Source organism: Vidua chalybeata, chromosome 14 (genome assembly GCF_026979565.1).
Source record: "Vidua chalybeata isolate OUT-0048 chromosome 14, bVidCha1 merged haplotype, whole genome shotgun sequence".
NCBI lineage: Eukaryota > Metazoa > Chordata > Aves > Passeriformes > Viduidae > Vidua > Vidua chalybeata.
The window spans coordinates 11008768-11024166 of record NC_071543.1 but is presented as its reverse complement, the minus strand read 5'-3'; the positions used below and the strand labels follow the sequence as shown (position 1 = coordinate 11024166).

The following is a 15399-nucleotide window of genomic DNA, read 5'->3' as shown; positions in this document are numbered from 1 at the left end:
ATCCTACACCAAAGTGATAGACTGTAGCATTTCAGATTTCCAGTATATTTTGATGTCTCTGAACTGACTTCTTAGTGAGGTAAATGTCACATTGTGATAGGATGAGCCGTCTCATACTTATCTCTGAGCCACTTGGGGTTTGTGGCATGAAGATTCTGTGTGCTCCTTACAACCAAGTTGCATTTGTACCCCTAGCAACCCTTTGCAACAAGGTGACAACATAAATGCGGCTCTCAAGAAACACTTTGCTGAAAAAGAAAGGGATTCAGCCTTCCTTCAAGTGAAATTTCCAGGCTGGCAAATTGGCCAGGCTGAGAAATTTTCTGTGAAAACTCTCCAGTTCTAAAGAAACAACTAAACACACATCACTGTTAAAAGCTGCACTATCAGAGCTTTAAACAAACAGGGTTAGAAACAACACAGTAGTCTGCTGACAACAAAGAAGTGGAGATAAGAGGATTTCTGCCTTGCAGAGTTTGTACATCCATCTGTGATTAATATTATGAGGAAAATGAGGGTCAAAGCCCATCTCTGAAACTGAAAGTAGAGAGTGTAGTCAGAGGCATCCAAATATGCACTATTTCAGTTTTTTATTCATGCATTTATTTATATATGTACAAATCAATTCTTCATGCCAGAAGAATTTGCCATGATACTTGCTCTGGGGTCTAATTCCTCTATGCTGCTCTAATTATGTGTGTTTTCACAGTTTGTGTACAATGTGTGGGATTTGGGGGATTTTTGTTGTTGTCATTCCCTGTTAGAGGGACTTCCTGCAATCTCCTTCAATAATAAGAATATTTCAAAGACCGCAGCAATAATTTAATCTCTTTGATTCCAGTGTTTGGTAATTTTGAGTCTTCATTGTTTCTTGCAGTTTATCACAAACACACTGTCTTGTCCTCTGAGGAAAAAGTGAAGAAAAACTTTGGTATGTGATATCCATTACTGAATTCTAAAATATGGCCAGAAAAATACTGGCACTCTAAATCTATCCTTTATGTCCCCCCAGCCAAATGTGAACTCTTCCTGGATTAACTGGAGATGAAGGTCAGGCCATGTGTCATTCAAAAGGTAATTTCCCCTAGATTTGCAACAGGATCACAGATGCAACCCCAGACTTCAGTGACAGAAAACATCAATTGCCTAACAAATAATACAGATCCAGAGATAGAATTGCTTCTTTGACATTTTATGATATACAATGATTTATTTGCATATAAATATGTAATTTATTTTTAGAAAAGTAACAGCATCCCTGTATATACAGACCAGGATGTGCTGCCTCTCACATCGTTGCTTTTTTCATCCAGGACCAAAAATCTAAGATTTTAAAGAATTTAAATGAAAACCAGATTATTTTTGACACAGTGGAAGAGCTGGTATTTCCTGTGAAAATACTAGCATGGTCAATATTTTATATACTGGGAAACTGTGGTTCTTTTGTCCTGGTGGGGTTAGTGCAGAAGTTGAACAAAGGAGCTCTCTTTCTGCACATTCTGACTTAAGAAAATACCATGTTAGAGAATATTAAGTTCCAACAACACAACTTTTCCTTCTCGGTGTCCAGGCAGGCACCAACACACAAGACCATCTGGAAAGAAATGTGAGAACACAGTATGGAGCTACAGGCACATGGACCAGTGCCTGGTCTGAGTGTGGAACATCAGAGGTAACAGTTACTGAGTCTAAACAAATATCCTGAGATGATGTGAATAATGAATTGGGTTTTCTACGAGCCATTCTTCCCGAATTCCCCTCTAGGGATAGATCCAGTTAATGTCCCTCAAACACTCTCGCCAAGCTCCCTTGGAGACAGACCAGACCAAGGCTGCCACTAATGCCTGTGCTGTGAGCAGCAATCAGGTTTAATGACTTCCCATGTATATTAGTTTAACACTAATGTAGGCCCACCTCTTCAACAGAGTCACTTCTGATTTGTTTGTACAGGTAGAAGCAAGAGGAGAACCAGGGACTCACACATCTGGAATAATATTCCTAAAACCATCAACATCCTGGATTCCAGCTGCAGCTGAAATGAAACTTCAAAAGCAAAGGTCATCTCTGATACCATCTCAGTGACTGTCGACTGGAGCAATAATACAGGAAAGCACGGAAGCACAGCTCTGGGGAAAAGGCTGTCTGACTCCAGTGCCTGCAAACACAAGGCTAAAGATAAGGTGACCATTAACCTTCAGAGAAAGGCAGGGAAGTCCCAGAATGTCCTGCCTGCAGGCTTTATTTCTCCAAGGGGAAATAAACAGAAAAATAAAACTCAGAACTGCATATTCCTGACATTTAACTCAAATAAGTATGGAATGGTAACATGGTGATTTCTCTGTTACCTTTCCTCTGTATAAAGGCACGAATACAGTACCTGGTTCACTCCCCAATCAGCAAAACAAGTGAAAATATTGAGTAACGATAAATTTATTCCTACCACTTGATATCTGTGAGATATCAGACCGGTGCCCCTCTGTACAGAATGTATTATTCCATAGTGCAGATACAGAGGGGAGAACTGAGGACAAGTAATTCAGTGACTGCTCCAGAATCCATAAACTGCAACTGAACTCAAAATTCCTGGTGACTGAAACTGTATTTTAGAGCCTCCCCCCATGCTTCCCTGCTCAATAAGGACAGCCAGAAAGACCCTACAAGAATAGGCACCCTATAAATATCCAAGATAACTTTAAGTTCACTAGCCAGCCTTCAGCCATGGGAACTCGTACAAGAATACTGGCATCAAAATGCTGAGTTAAATCAGAAATCAGTGACTGCACAACATGGTTTGGCCCCACATGTCGAGAGTTTTAAAATCATCACATAATAAAAAATACCTCATACTGGGCCAATTTCACCAGAGTAGACACATAGCACATCAGAGTCCTTACACAGCAGCCTAACACATTACTCAGACAAGTTCTGGCAATCTTTAAATATCCCAGTGTGCTCTCAATTGTCTCTTAAATATGCTGGCACTGTTCCCACAGTAGTGGGAAGGGAAAATATCTAATATATACCCAGAGGCAGGAAATAAGCTAATTGCAGAAGAATTTTACCTAAAACTGTTGAATAAACCACAGTTCTGTGTCACTAAGTCACATCATCAGATGTTTTAACTGAATCTCTGCCTGGTCCTTCCCAACCACAGAGCCTGGCACACACTTTAGCTATTTGCTGAGCTGATGGGTGTGTCTGTCATCCAGGATCAGTGGTAGCCAAAAAAGCTGCAGTTAAGAGCCATGTCAAACTTAAGTTCAATGTTGTAGTATCTTTCTGCTTTACCATGGAGGTCAGGAAACACCTACAGCTTTCCTAGGATAAATGCCACTCTCAGCCTCACCACTCCAGCCCCTGTAGCTAACCTTTAAACAGAACATACCTGAGATCCACCGGTATTGGCATCAGGTGTTAAATCATCCTTGCTACTAAGTGGATCCTTCCACCCAGGTATTCATGCAGGCAACACTGCAGGTCCAAACAAAAAGTGGAGCAGCTGTCACCATGCACCATGGAGCTGACACCTTCCCCTTCTACAGATTTTAACACCCACCCAAGAACACGAACTCAGCTTCTTTCATGAAACAGTTGCTTTGGATATAACACAGAGGCCAATTTAACTGATACTTCCTGGCATGGTACTGAGTCCTCAAGGGACTCTATATATTGCCTGGAGATCAGCTATTGTAAAGCCCAAATATTAACTCTGCTTGTTCTGCACTCTGAGAGCTCCCTTTTGGTCATGGGAATACTAATCAAGCCCTCCTTCTATTGAGGACTGATTATATTTAATGTACATAAGACTAGATAGGATTTAGAAGCCACTGAAGATTTATGAGCTAACTTAACAAGATGGATTTGCAGTGCTTTCCTGATTACGAAACTGATATTTTAATATTTTCTCACCACAGATAAGAGAGATTTAATTTTTCACAAAGGCAAATACAACCATGTACAAATGCTAAACAATAATAAGACTTTCAGATAATTTTCTTGGCTTGTGCAAAGTTTTCTCACCATGTAGCTGCTAAATACAAAGGGATGCTAGTCAAAACCATCTAAAGGAAATACCACTGACTGTTGCAGAACTGGTCACCAGTTAAAATGGTATTAGTGATGACATGATTAAGCTTTTCTTTTGATCAGAATCCACTACAAAACCAGCAAATACCTTATCTCTGAAGAGTCCCATGCACCACACAAATGTAACACCCATTCCACCAAAATGAAAACCTGTTCAAAATCTGCAATATATTTCCTTTGCAGGAATGAGGACTCATGATTGTGCTGATGCTGAGTAATGGCGGATACAATAAAATCTAAGTCACACCCTACCACCATTTTTAACCCTCTTAAAACTACAGAATGAAGAGAAGATGCAATGGCCATAGTTTGAGGGACAATAGAGCAGAAGAAATGTGATCCTCAGAATCAGAGCAAGTAAATTGCTTGTATTTCTTTTTTTCCTCTATCCAATACACAAAAGTTGTGGTAATACTGATACAACACAGTTTCTTCAGACTCATCACAATAATTATGGCTGGTTCGCTCATTTCTTTCCTCTTTCCTCTACTTCACATGATCTGACATTGATATGAATTAAAAAGATAATATAAAACCTTTTGCATAGCCTAGAAGCTTGACAAATCAGCTAAGGGAAGAACTGAGATAAATGATAGTCTTTCTTTGGCTCAGATTTCTTGCTTTAAGCTGATTTATTGCAAGAACCTTAACATTTGAATGTATTTTCTTATACAATAAGATATCACTTTTAATTATTGCAGAACCCACAGCTTTTGGAGTTCAACTCATTAAATTCACTCCTCAGCACATAGTCTTCAGTAGCAACATAGTATTAATGTACAGATGATAGATTAAAAAAAGAAAATAAGCACTAAAAATGCTCAAAGAAGTACATTCTAGTAGTTAACAACAGGTGTTTAAACATTCTCATGTTCTTCTGCTCACTGTACTGCTCGTTAAGACCCCACAAACAGGTTGCATTGTGGTTTTGAAGTTTACTTTGATGTGCTGCATGCTTTGTCTCTTTCAAAGTACAAAAATCTTTTAAAAATTAAAGCTTTATACATCTGTAAATAAGGTCTTCCTTAATCTACAAACAAAGAACAAAGGGTTTTAGAAAAACTTTCATTACTATTGGACACAAGGCAATTCTGAAATGGCCTCTCCAGCCAAGTTTAGTCTGCTAACGCACAGGAGGTTTTCTATGCCTCATTCTCTATAACATTGTGTTGACATCTCTGCCTTTTAAAATTCAGATTTAAAGAGTCCATTAAATAAATCTAGAAGTTCTCTATGACACGTTAAAACATTTGAAGGCAGACTCAAACATAACATATAGATGGAAAAAGCAAGAAAATCAAACAAGCACCATTCATAAACATTCCCTGCTCCTAACAGGTTTCTGGGAAGTTATACTATGGGTCTATAGTTTAAATTTATAGAGAAACTCTTGGATCATTTCTCAAATGTCAAGCAAACCACACAGCCTACCTCTCCTGTTTTCTTTCGCTTGTCCTTTCACTTCCTCCTCCTGAGATAATGAAATCATAATATAATAAATATAAAAAACAGGAGAAATTCAGGAGAGCTCAGAGATCCTGACCCCCTTGGAGAGACAACAAGATCAGAGAATGCATCCCCTCCAGTCATTACCAGTGCTTAGGAAAATACAAATAACTTCTTGAACAATGGGATCAAATGTATCTTGACATTGTGAGGAAGAGCCTTAGATCTCTGTTACCTGGCTGCAGCCATGTGCAGTGAGTGACAGAACTGGGAAAAAAGGTCAGTTTGGGAGACACAAATGTCCCCATATTGCCTGGTAAGGCTGCAGCTCAACTCTACTAAGCTACACATATTTTAAAAAGGAAAAAAAGTCTTGGCACTCAAAAGAGCAAAGACTGGCAAAGAGCCAGCCAAATACAGCAGCATTAACCCTCTCTTTGCTGGCAAATACCCTTCCCACTTAACCTAGTGGTATACAAAAATGATCTCATGAAGCATTAACTGGGAGAAAAGAAAGGACACATTTGACCACAAGGCACTATAATGTAACTTGCTGCAAATTGTAACAATAATATTTGACAGATTCCTATGAATGATGGCAGCCTTTTTTATGGTCAAATATCAGTTAATTGCAAGAAATGCATGTTCAGCAGAAAGAAAAACTAGTGGAACAGCAGATGAAAAGAATGGCAGTGAAATGCCAGGAGGGGCTGTGTGATTCCTTGACATGCCACTGTGCTGAGGTTAGCCCCAAAGAGGGTGTCAAAGTTGTAAGCAAAATGAGTATGCACACTAAGCTCCATTTCCCCCCACAGGCTTTTAAGCAGCAATTTCAACAAGTAAGATCCTCATTACTTCCTGCAGTTTTAAGAGCTTAGAATAGTGCAGCCACCCCAAATTCAGCATTCCTGAGGCAGCTAAACTAGGAGACAGCTTAAACAAGTGGGTATATTGGAAATAATATTTGGTGCTCTCCTCATTTTGAGTTTCTGAATCATTAAAGATCCTGCTTTCAAGCTTTGTGACCGAGCATGTATTTTGGCAGTTTTGCTGCACTTTTGGTCACTCAGAAGAATGTTCAGAGCCTTGCACGGTCACTTGGCCGTGTGAGCTATGACCTGATGAGATCTTAAGAGATTTTGGGGGAGAACTGCAATAGTCAGCAGGAGTCAGGGATGAGTAGCAGTTGAAACAATCCCTGTTAATAACATCAGCGAGTGTCTGCTGCTCACCAAAGAGGTGGTTTCAAGTTCTAACCTGTAGCACTCCTTCCCATTACACATAGAAGCTGTCAGCTGAAGACACAGAGATAAACCTCTCCAAATGGAGAGAAATCTATTTATGTTTAAACTACACAATAGAATGAACTTAGACAGAAGAACTGGCATGGAAACTCATCTGAGGGAAGGATGAGAACTGCATTTCCACTAAAACCAGTGTCAGGTACCAAAATCTCATGCAATGTGTTTGAATTCATTTAGAAGAAAATGATGAAATACAAATGGCATCTCTGCTTGTGGCATTGGCACTCCTTTTAAACTTCAAGAGGATGCCTATGTATCTGTGCACACATGACTCAACATGATGCTGGTGCCACTCCAATAAAACCAAGCCACCAATTCCTGAGTTTGGGCCATTTCCAGAGCTCATTAAAATCAATGACAGCCTTTCCACTAAATTCAACTCCTCAGATCATAGCAGTCAGCTTGCAGACTGATGTACCACAGAGGCTGCAGTCACACTGCTTTGTCCCCTGTTTGACTTACAGCACAGCTTGATGTTTATGTTACATAACTAAAGATATTGAGACCAGCCACACCACGCACACTGTCCACAGCACAAACATAAGGATTACTGAAAATCCTCATCAGAAAAAAAAAAATCAACTCCCCAGTTTAATATATTGTGTGTAATTTCTTTTCATTTATATATAAAGAGACTTCATATAAATCAATAAATACCTATTAATGAATGCCTAACACACTTCAACAGTATCAGATACAGGAAACATTTCAGTCAAAGTTGTAGAGGATTTTAGCAGATATTAACCAGGAACAACTAAAGATGTGTTTGTTTGTATTAAATGTATCAGACTCACATCCACACAAATTATTGTTCCCTGAGTAGCCATTTTCACAGCTGTTCAAAACTGAGTAACATCTTAGCCCTCTTCTTAATGCTTATGCAAGATCCCAGTATTTGCACTTGCAGCTACTGCTTTCTTGTGAAATATTCTAAGTACCCACTGATCTCTAAATAAATGTATTTAGGATTTAAATAAATGGGCCTGTATTGAGCAAGTCTTTGGACCAAGTACAACTTCTTGTTTCTTCTCTGGCTGCCATACATCATCTTCTGGAGAAAGAAAACATGGCTGTGCATTTGTCTGAAGCAAATTCCCTGACCAGCAAATTAAGAACCATTACAAGTGGCAAAGAAACAGAAACCAGTGCCAGTAAAACTTCTTAAATTTCACTTCTTAAGTGATAAAATTTAACTTTTGATAGTTGTCTGCACTTAATTGCTCCCAGAAAAACTAAAAAGAAGTCTAAAAGGAGATCTACTTCCCAAATGTCTGAATACAGTCAAAATCCCTGTACTGTGGGTTCCAAAGGACAAAGATTTTGAATCATCAAATCTGCATTAGGCATGTCTCCATCTCCGTGGTCACAGGAATCTGACATTTCATTTTCTGAAAATTTCCATCAAATCTTTGACAGAATCATAAGCAAACAGCTTATGTGGAAAAACCTTCCAAGTCACAGTGATCTGAAAAAAATTGAGGTATTTATTTTTTGTTAATATAACATCCAAGTAATTTGAGTTTGCATATTAGAAAAAGCATTTATATACATAAATAAATCCCTTAAAAATCTAAATATATTCTAAACTTGAGTCAAGTCAGGTCAAGTCCAAGGTAAGAAGTGCTTTGCACTTTCTTATACTATAGTGAGAACCAAATCAACTTTTAATTTTGCAGATATGTTCCAAAATTCTACATTGAACTGGATAGTTCTGGAATCCTTGCAAACCTCACTGAAGAAGTGTAGCTGCTTTTATGTAGTGTGTTCTTGATAAGTCATCTACTTATGATAAGACATCTACTGACATGCTTTGGAAACAGATGAGCAATTTCACTAACTCAACATAAATTTTCTGGTACAATATTCTTCAGGAATTGGCGTGAACCATTAGCAATGTACTGGTCCATGTATTATAGAGCTAGAGGTCCAAACTATAAACAACCAATTGAGCAAGCAGTGCAAAAATGTATTCCATGCCTATGAAATGGCATGGAATAAATTACTGGATTAAGTTTTCATTGTATTTGTTGTACAGCAGCAAGATAAATATATATTTGAATTTCCTATCTTACAATGGATCTGCAAAGGTATTGGAGTCCTAATTATCATCTATTATATTGTCTGAGAGAAAAAGAAAACTCACATTCATGAAGCTGTTAATAAAAGATAAGGCCACCAAGCTTGCCTTTCTGTTTTAAAGGTTTCAAACAGTACACTTCAAGTTACCTGTAACTGCTTTCAGTTTCTGTCAAATACCAGAAAGACAGCATGAAGTGTAAAAGATCCACAGTAACTGTAATCCCAAGTGGATCAGAATGTGTGTGTACTAGGCTAATTCTAAATTTCTGCAGTCTGCTACACTAGGTCTGAAATGAGTAGGACCCCATCCAAATGTGCATCAGACAAGCTCTGCTCAGTACATAGCTCCGGGCAGAGAAGTCCACTCAGACAGCTCTCCATAGGATGTGGTGTAAGGACAGCACAAGGGCTGGAAGGGAAAAGGGTCACTTTGAATGCCATTTTCAAAAGAGGAATTGAATTAGAAAATGGAAAAGACTGAAGGTGGTTTGCTGGGGTTCTTGGATATTTTGTGCTCATAGCCTGTCTGCAGCTTGTCACCTGGGTGAAAGCACTTGCCCTGACATAAGCCATTCTGACTTGTACAAGCACAGTTATCATGGAAAATTCATCAAAGTTGTTATGCGATTAAAGCTTTATTCCTGCATACAGCTGTTCGTTAAAATCAAGCAATTACGTGTATCAGCAAAATAATCATGAAGAAATGACACAACGTCTTTTCATTCTACAGCACTTTGTGGATCTGACCCTTTACAAGACCCTACAGCTTCTCTCACGTCACTCCTGCACAGAAGCTCTGAGATCACAGGGATTCTCCCAGTCCCCCACACCAGTGCTAACACCTCACACCTGGGAGACAGCCACCAATTCCAGCAATTCCACTAACGACGTAAGGGACAAAAAAAAAGTCCAGTTCATATTAACAACCAGCTACCTAACTCCAGCTACCTAACATAGGTTAAAAACCTGATTTGGAGCATAAAACGTAGAGGTCCGACACTGGAAGACTGCAAGTCTGGAAGTTCGGGATGAGGATGCCCATGTAGCCCGCCAGCCTCTGCGTTCGCAGCCGTAGGAAGCCGAGAATAGAGCATTGGAACCAAGAGCGCCTCACGGAAAGCTCAGCCGCTCGCCTCCGCCGGGAACGCCCGCCGGCGTCACCCCGGCCCCGCCGCCAGCCGGGGGCTCCGCGTGGGCAGCGCCCGCCCGAGGAGCTGCCCCGGCACGGCGGCTGCCGGGGGGGCGGCCGGGCTGGAGCCTTTCCCGTGCCGGCAGCTGGGGCCGTGTCCGTCCCGGTGACCGCCCGGCCCCCGCCACTCACCGGCCGCCGCCCGCGCCCCGCGCCGCTCCGCGCCCGCCGCCCCCGGCGGCCCCGCCCGCCGCCGCCCAGCGGGCACCGGGCACGGGGCATCGGCCCCACCCCGGGGCGGGCCGAGCCCCGCGGGAGAGAGGCTCAGCCCGGTGGGCACCACCGCCGGGACGCGCTGCCTCCGCCCGAAGCCCGCGCGCGGCCTGGGAGAGCACCTTACACAAAACACTTTGCTTTGACACTGAGGGAATTTTGGCTCTTTCTCAAGCCTCTGTGGCCTGGGAAGTCCCTGCTGTCTTCAAGGCTTCCTACTGGTTTGTTGTCCGTGGAATCGTACAGACTCCAGCCTGAGAAACCTGTAACAACTCAGCTGTGACGGCACAACCGTGGCGTGAAAATCACAGAATATGCTGAGTTGGAAGGGACCCATCAAGATCATCGGCTCCAACTCCTGGCCCTGCACAAGACACTCCAAGAATCACATGATGTGCCTGAGAGCATTGTCCAAACACTCCCTAAGCTCAGAGAGGCTTGGTCCTGTAACCACTTCCTTGGAGAGCCTGTTCCAGTGCCCAAGCACTCTCTGGTTGAAAAACCTTTTCCTGGTATCTAACCTAAACCTTCCCTGACACAGCTTCATGTGATGGTAGTGACAGTTTTTGGGCCTCAGCTCCTGAGACACAATGTCTCAGGGAAGACATTCAGCTTGGCCTAAGTCAGCACTCAGCACATTACCTGGAGGGCTCAAGGCACAGTGAGAGGCATCCTCTCAGCAACATGATTCAGGTAACATTGTTCAGGCTGAGGGATGTCTTTGAGGGTCTGAAAGATTTTCCCTTTGAGGGCACTGTATAACTAGAAATGCATCAGGCTGGGAAATCAATGAAGTGCTTCCTTAGCCTGTTGAAAACTGGATTCTACTGGGTCACTATGTAGTGTCTTCGTTTGTGTCAAATCAAGTTCAGTGACTGAACTGATCTCAGCTAAATAAACTGAGATGAGAATCCATCCATCTTGTTGCATTTCTGCAACTAAAATGTTGCAAGGCTACACCTGGGAAAATGCAGAGTTTATTGACAACTCCCACTTTCTAACCTTTGAATCTATTAATGCTGAAGTTGGTTACCAATTCCCATTGAAACAGACTGACCTGCTCTGTTGCAGAACTGGCACTGCATCACATTGGCAGAGAAGTAACAGGCCCTCCTTCAGGGATGCAGTGACACGAGTGAACACAGCTCATGTGTTGCAAAATGCAAAGTGAGTATCTCCAGTGTAAGTAAAAATAAGTCCTTGTGAACAACATGTGTACATGCCATGAATAGCATTTCCACATCCAACACTAATGGAGCAGAGATAACATTTCCTAATCCCTCTAACAGTGCTACTGGTTTGACCTGATCTGGGCATGCACCAATTTTCCTTCACATCATCCAGTTACTTCTGATATATAAAATGCTTCTGGCTCATTAGACCTGGAAGGAAATCCAAGTTGTTATTTTCAGGAAGCCAGGTATTTAATTTACTCTTTCAGTGTCAATGAGTGTCCTTCCTAGGGATACTCTACATTGCAAGAATCTCGTGTATTTATGTTTTCTTTTTTCTTTGCCTCTTCCAGAAGTATCTGCAGCTTGTGCAGATTGGTTTTGACATCTGCTGCCTTTCAAAAAAAGGAGCCAATACTGAGAATTCACACCTGGATTTTCATCTCTAGTTAAAAGACACCTCCAAAACTTCCTAATGTAGTTGCTGTACATACTGATCAAGCAAGCTTTCTTGTCACAGTGACTGTCAGTCCTGTTCCACATGACTGAACTGAAACCTATAGTCCTGGAAAGAGGGAAGATGAAGCCAGTGAGGGAAAGATTTTAGCTGCAAGTTCACAACAGGATATTTTGGAGGAAAGCAATTCCCCAGTCTGTCTTTCCAATACCCCTCTCAGACACATTTTCTAAAACTTGGTAAAAAGTCCCATCTGGAGCTGTTTTATGCTGCAGATGTTTACACATTTATCTCTAGGAATGACAGGATCTTGATAGCCTTCAGCATAGTGTCTTCTTCACATTCCACAGTCCTTTCTCCTTGCACATTACTGGATGGAGAGCACAGCTAGAAAGTCAGAAGATACAACTGAAAAAAGAAACAGAAGTGTGATGGGGATGGAAATAAAACTAATTGAAAACACAAGTCCAGCCAAAAGATGGTCTGTGCTTTTGATCTGAGGACTATGTGTAATTCAGGGCATCTTTGGGTCAGGCACCTGTTCCACACCTGGAACAGACCCACTTCAAATAAGAACGCCATTGGACCACAAGGCAAAAATCTTCTCTCTTTGGCTACATGGTGTCACAAGCTGTTTGTAATGCAATCCTACAACCCCTTCCTGAAGTCTCAAATTCTCAAAGGGGAGTTACAAATCAGACTTCAGTCTGGGCAGCAAAGATCTAACTTGCCAGTGGTTTTATTCATCACCAGTTCTCAGTAACTCAAAAGACTGAGATACTTTCTCTCTACTTTGGAAACCCTGGGTCCTTGCAGGTCAAATAAAACCAGCAATAATTCCAGGTGACCAGCACTTCTGGGAATCACAAGTAATACAAATGAGGCATTAGCATCTGTGCAAACCTGCAGCCTTAGCTTAAATTAAAATGATTAATCAGGTAAGTCAGAGAAAGGAATTCCTGCGAAGGGCTTCCACAGGAACAATGAGAGAACGTGAGGCCCAAAACCACATGGCAACAACAGAATCATGGGGGAATCCAGGCAAAGCACACTTTGTTTAGAATCATTAAATTTGCTCTAAAAGATGCATTAAATCTACCAGACAAGATACAAAGGGGAAATAGCACAGTAGGAAGAATGATGAGGTGTAGCAGAGCTAATTTTTCTTCATCTCTAACAGATCAATGCTGCTTATTAAAAAATAAAAGTACAAGTATTTTAAAACTGTCTGAACTATCCTGACTTGCAAGGGTATGAAAGTTGTCTGAGTTCCAGTGTTTTCTTCAATTAATAAGAAGAGAGCATTATACTAGAACACTGTGCTGGAGGCTATCAACCCATCTCATAGATGCAAATAGAATAATTTAAAGGAGAAAGCTATTGTTGCCTACAGAATGGAGAGGGAAACCTGTGTGGGAGCATAGCTAATGCTAGTGGTGTTTAACTAGACCTGGGGCCTACCCCTCTCTGACTAGAACCCCAGTTCTGTTTAAAGGAATTGCCAAGTAGGCTTGCTAGAGGGAAGTGTATAACAAAAGGTTCATGAATTTAAGTATCTCCAACTGATGTATTATAATTTTATTCATACCCTTTTATCTCGAAACATCTGTTCTTATTTTTTGCTTAAGATGCATTCTAAGGCATATGAATATTTTTTTCTAAAGAGCCGAAAAGTTGGGCCACTGTAACTTCCAGTACCAGCGCTCGCATGGCAAATTACTTGAGATGATATCAATCTTGGCAATGTTTCCTGGCCCTTCTTAATCTAAGAATGAACTGTTCTTGAATAGTTTCTCTTGGATATTAGGCATAAACAAAGCTTCATTTCCCTGTCTTAGTGTCTGGTTCAAGATCTCTCTAGTATCTGAAATAGGGTCAAAATGCAGAGCTACTTTATTAACAAGTACAAATCTCAGCTGTCAGATCAAAGAAACAAGGAGTTTTTCAAGTTACACAGCAGATGGAAGCAAAAGTCAGTGCATACGTGACAGGAGAGATCCAAGTTCCAGTGCTGATCCATAAAACAAGGAGCTTCCCAAAGGAGACAGCAGGTGGAACCAAACACTCACCCTCCCTTGCAAGAGCCAATGCGTCTAAACATCTTAGCACTCAAAGTCCTTGCGTGTATCCCAAAAGGCAAAACTTCATCCACATCTGCAGTGACCCAAAGAGTTAAAAATATTCCTAACACTGAGGATTAGAAAGTAAACGAAATGCACTTCTTGCAGTTTTCTGTAACTACGTGTCCCAGGGCTAGGTTCAGTAAAAGCTGCCTGTTTCCCCTGAAGCAGCAATATGAACCATCTGCCAAGCTATAATGTGAGATCAGGTTAACACTTGGACTTGGGGATCTCAGTGATCTTTTCCAACCTTAATGATTCTGTGATCAAGGCTGGTACACTGCATTTCTTCTCTACGTGTACCCTGAGGTACTGACTCGTGTAGAGAGAATGATGATTCTCTGGCAGGGCATTGGTTTGTGTTCTTTTTGAGGGACACAATTTGCACAGGTGACTACTCAGACCCAAAGCATCACTTTGTGCTTTCTCACACTTGATACCAAGGAGCAGAAGTCACCACTTGTATTGTACCTGTATTTGGGGCTCCATTTGCTCCACCATATGAACACCATACCAAGTAGATACATCCAAGTTAGTATTTCCTTCAGGTTAAGTTTTAATTCACCAAAGCCTCCACTGAGAAGAAACATGAATACAGAACTCTGTGGCAGGAAAATTTTCTTTTTCATGTTATATTAGTGCATGTTATATCGTGGTTGCTGCTTCTGTAGTTTTGTGGGGCCTGGAGGTAATACCTGAATGAGAAAACCCCAGAAGTTTGGTAATTTCTTCCCTTTTCTTCTATGTTGTTTGACAACATTTCTAGAGCACTTGGAAAAGTCACTGCCTTGCCAAGAAAGCGAAGATGTGCAGTAGCACAGGCGGAGCGAGTGTAGGGAATCACAGAATGGGTCAGGTTGGAAGGGACCACAGTGGCTCACCTGGTCCAACCTCCCTGCTCAGGTCAGCCCAGAGGTACAGGATTGCATCCAGACGGTTCCCGAATCTCTCCAGTGAGGGACACTCCACGAACTCTCAGGACAATCAGTTCCATTGTGTATTCACTGCACAGTAAAGAAGTTCTTCCTCACGTTCAGGTGGAACTTCCTGCGCATCAGTTTCTGCCGGCTGCCTCTTGTCTCAGCGTTTGGCACCACGGAGCTGAGCCTGGCTCCACCCTCCATCCAGCAGGGTGGTTCGCACAGCCCATCGCGGCAGCCCTGACGCGGGTCTTACGCCACCCCGAGGTTGTTTTTTCCGGAATTTCTGTGGAACCGAGTGCCGCCGCAGCGGCCTGGCCTGACCCGACCTGGGGACCGTGGGCCGGGGAGCCGCGGCCACGGCCGATCCCGCACCACCACCTAGCGCCGGCGGCCGCCGCGGCGCCGCCGAG

The 15399-nt window shown here is 42.0% G+C and overlaps 1 protein-coding gene and 1 long non-coding RNA gene across 6 annotated transcripts in view; one reads left to right on the top strand and one right to left on the bottom strand.

Annotated features, from left to right (window-relative positions):
- The window catches only part of KIAA1210 (KIAA1210 ortholog), a 57331-nt gene extending 41933 nt beyond the window's left edge, over positions 1-15398 (bottom strand). Inside the window, exons 1-3 of one of the 5 annotated variants that reach the window (XR_008433477.1) lie at positions 10445-10528; positions 1915-3471; positions 1357-1594 (exon numbers count right to left, since the gene is read on the bottom strand). The gene's annotated coding sequence lies outside the window, so the exon portion shown is untranslated. Of the gene's footprint in view, positions 1-1356; positions 3472-10444; positions 10529-14947 lie in introns of those variants that run through there. The other 4 variants (XR_008433478.1, XR_008433476.1, XM_053955975.1 and 1 more) reach the window with 4 other exon arrangements.
- Positions 10644-12378, top strand: LOC128795306 (uncharacterized). Its single transcript, XR_008433479.1, has 4 exons — positions 10644-11010; positions 11389-11484; positions 11607-11737; positions 11843-12378. It is a non-coding gene; the product is annotated as an uncharacterized LOC128795306 (long non-coding RNA).
- Position 15399: the final 1 nt, after the last annotated feature.